Source organism: Rattus norvegicus, chromosome X (assembly GCF_036323735.1).
Source record: "Rattus norvegicus strain BN/NHsdMcwi chromosome X, GRCr8, whole genome shotgun sequence".
Lineage (NCBI taxonomy): Eukaryota > Metazoa > Chordata > Mammalia > Rodentia > Muridae > Rattus > Rattus norvegicus.
Window position 1 is genome coordinate 157,154,830 of NC_086039.1, and position 4,221 is coordinate 157,159,050.

Below are 4,221 nucleotides of genomic sequence, written 5' to 3' on the forward strand. Positions count from 1 at the left end.
ATGCCGTCTTCTGGTGTGTCTGAAGACAGTGACAGTGTACTTATATATAATAAATCTTAAAAAAATCTCCCAGGGAGAAGTTGGCTAACCATCATTTCAGGGGAGGTGAAAGGGAGGGAAGTAATAAAGGTCTAACCATGTCACTTGAGAGGTGTGGCTCACCAGAAAGAGAATCTTGTTCTGCCTCAGGACCACTTGTATCTTTGCGTCATTCAACTGCACTTCTTTCAGTTTCTGGCTCTAGTGTTTCCTGGGGTAGATAAGAGAAGGAAAGTCCTGTAGAGAAAGCTGGTAAGTTTCTGGAGGGTCTCATCACCAGGGTCTCCAGAAGCTGCTCCCATGTGTCTGCCCACAGGTAGGATTAGGGAGGGACCTTTGGGAACAGTGTGAACTCTTGGCACTGACACTCAGATTTTTCTCCAGCTGTCTCAAATCAAGGGTTATGCTTTTGCTAAAGATCAATTTCTGCTGGCTGCATTCAATTTGCCTGGGACTATTTGTTATAGGCTAGTGGCCCCTTAGGCCACTCTCTCACTATGTCAGCTGGCCTGAGTGTCTTCTCTACTCTGGGTGTTGTGGAGAAAGGACACATACAGGCTCTACTTGTGGGGACCAGTAGGCGACCCAGAGGGCACTGGCCTTCACTGCTCTGGCTCTGGTAGTCCTTAGCAGGTACCATGACTCAAACTGGTGTCCTCTTCCTTCACCTACCAGTCTTAGGACCATGGTTGATCCCCTCCTGCCACCCTTCTGAGTTTCCTTTCCTCTGCTTCAGGCCTTGGCTGCCAGGCATGTTCCTCCACTGATTTCTATAGCCCTTACCTCCACTCCTAAGTGTCTGTGACCCCTACGAGCTATTCCCCAAATCACCTGCTGCTTGTCCCCTCAGTTCTATTCTCACCCTGATACCTTGACCTGGGCCAGCCCTCTAGAAGTCCAAGGAGCTACTGGCCAGTTACTGGAAGGGTTTAAGTGCTGTGTCCCCACTCTTCAGGGAGCTCTACTGAAGGCATTGTCCCCCTTTCCTTATGGGGGTGGGTGGGGTTTTGAGCATAATGTCTGGGCTATCAGGCTGACTAAGGGAGGAGAAATGGTCAGCTGGGCCTGCCCCCTTGTCCTGAGCATTTTGGTTTCGTTAAAACCCCAGTTCTGTTATGTGAATATGGTTTTGTTTTAATCCCAGGTATGGAATACAGGACTGCTTAGGATCGTCCACAGCTACTATGATTGTCTCATGCTCTAGGAGGGGCATGATTTTACAGACAGTATATATAGTATGTTTGGGACTCTGAAGACCCTTGAGAGGGTATAAATGCCAGAGCCCCAAGCAGGGGCTCCACCTGCTGCTGCTGCTTTTACTAGTGCTGTGGCTATGGCTGTTACTGTGGATTGCCAGATTACTGGTTGAATATACCCTAACTATGGAGATTGGCTTGCTCCAAGGGGCCCACCCGACACCCATAATCAGCAGGAAGTAGTCTGAAGAGATCTATCCCCCCTCTCCCGCTCTAACCTTCCTTCTCTCCTACCTAGTGTTGGGGGTTTGGAAGGGTGGTAGATATAAGAACCTAATCAAGTAGCCCAAAAAGTACACCTACACCCGTGCCTTGCCCTGCCCTGAGTCCAGCCTGAACTTGCAGTCTCTGGGCCCTGCTTCCAGCTGGAGTTAACAAACCCATTTTCTTTCTTGGTCTCACTGGGTGGGAGGTCAGGCTGTGGAGGGCATCTGGTCATGAGACCGTGACTTCTGTGACCTAGGCTTCTGGTGCCTGTTGGCCAACAGAGCCAGGGCGTGAATCAGTTGTGGTTGCGCATCTCCACCCCACCCGATTCTAGGCCATGTGGCCTGGCTGAGCAGTCAGCTGAAGTGGTCACAAATGTGCACCTGGCCTGCCTCTTCCTGGTAGCCTCCGAGACCTGCATTTACCGTGCGACTGGGTCTTTTCCAGAATGGTATGTACTCAGTGTTTAAAACTACTTGCTCCTCTTCCACAAGACCTGGAATTGATCGATTCCCAGCATCCATATTATGGTGACTCACAACCCTCTAACTCCAGAGCCAGGAAATCCAATGCCTCCTTCTGGCTTATGCACATAAAATAGTTAACTCTTTTTAAAGGACCCATTAAGGATGGTAGGCATAATTGTGGGTGTCATATGCCTGACTCCTGCCAGTATGGGGCACCCATCTCTTTACCTTTTGCCTCCCTGGCCTGATATCTTCCAGTTCACTGCCTGGAGCCTCTGACCAGGTACACTCAGAAGCCTGTCCCACCCACCCCCAGTCAGACATCTGCTCACTCCCCCTACACCCCCAGGTGTCTCAGCCCTCTGTGTATGGTGTAGAGGCAAGGAGACAGGCACCCCTGCTTAACCCAATTCAGCCTTGGACAGTGACTCCCCTGAGTAACTTCGTCAGGCCTTGGCTTGAGAAGAGAATGTGAAGGCAAGCCTATGCAGGCAGAACTGGTGCTAGGACTGGCCAGGTAAGAGGCTCTTGGTTATTTGGGCGCTTGGGTGTCCCAGGATGCAGAATCCTAGTAAGTAGAGGAGGAAACTGTCTCGTTCCCCTCTGTTAGAGCTGCAGCTCTTTGGACTTGCCTTTGCTATCTCTTGTGCCCTGTGCAGGTGGGTAGCTTCTGAAGGCTCCCAGAGTGTCGGCCCCTCCTATCTATCCTGGCTGTTGACCAACAATACCAATGGACTAAGGGAAGGACTTATCTAGTTGCATATGCCTGTCTCCTGGGCAGTGTCTTCCTTCTGGGACTGGCAAGCCTCAGATTCATAAGGTGAGGATCCAAGGTATACCTGTTTCTACCTGGTACCAGTGTAGAAGCAGGTTTCAGAATCTCCCAGAGTCACAAGACTGAACTTTTAGTTCTTTAATACAGTCCTTTCTCTCCTTGTGTTCTTAAATGTCTAACCTTAAGCCAAGTGCTCTGAAGTCCTACCTGGCAGTTTTAGCAGAGGCCATGCCAATGAATCAAGTAATAGGAACTAAGAGAGGATTATGACCTGTAGGGTAAGTCTTCCTGGCCCTCACCTACAGATGAGTTAAGTGATGGCACTGAGCCTAAGAGACATGCCTAAGGCTAGATAAATTTTAAGGAGATAGCCCAGCCATTTGCAGGCCTTAGGACATTGTTTAATTTACCTCTAAAGGACATAAGGGTGTAGAAAGGATTGATCCATTGTACTTGTAAGCAAGGAGGCACTATAACAAGTCCCATTTAGGGCTGGAGAGATGGCTCAGCGGTTAAGAGCACCCAATTACTCTTCCAGAGGTCCTGAGTTCAATTCCCAGCAACCACATGGTGGCTCACAACCATCTATAAAGAGATCCGATGCCCTCTTCTGGTGTGTCTGAAGACAGCTACAGTGTACTTATATATAATAAATGAATAAATTAAAAAAGTCCCATTTAAAGATAGAAGACAGGACCATTAAGAATACCTAGAACCAGAGTACTGTTCTTCCCTCAGAGTAGGTAATCCACTGATGGACAAGAAACCTACCCTGTTGTGGGAAGGGGAATTTGTTTTTTTTTAAAGATTTATTTATTTACTTTATGCACATGAGTATACTGTAGCTATCTTCAGACACACCAGAAAAGGGCATCAGATCCCACTACAGATGATTATGAGCCACCATGTGGTTGCTGGGATTTGAACTCAGGACCTCTGGAAGATCAGTCAGTGCTCTAACCACTGAGTCATCTCTCCAGCTCCAGGAAGAAGAATTTGTAATGGTGTCTTATTTAAAGGATTCATAGCAAGCCAGGCATGGTGGTTGACCCTTTAATCTCAGCACTTGGGAGGCAGAGACCAGAGGATTTCTGTGAGTTTGAGGCCAGCTTGGTCTACCCAATGAGTTCCATGCTATTCAAGGCTACATAATGAGGAAACCCTGTCTGGAAAAAAAATCTAAAATAAATAAAAGGACTGGTATCATGTTCATGGTATCTAAGAGATGGCTAGGCCCTGATGCTATTTCAAAGACTGTTCATTACTATTAGGGATCACCAACCAGCTAGCAATGAATCTTCATGCCCCACATTTTGCCTGCTTGATCCATTCTAGGCACACCACATATCCCACTCTGTAAAAGATCAAGTACAAATTATGCTGCTGAGAGGATGATCCCACAGCCTATGCTGGGCCTATGCTTTTGCCCTGTTGGTGCCCTTGCCAGTTTGGTCTTCCATCACTCCTTCCATGAAAG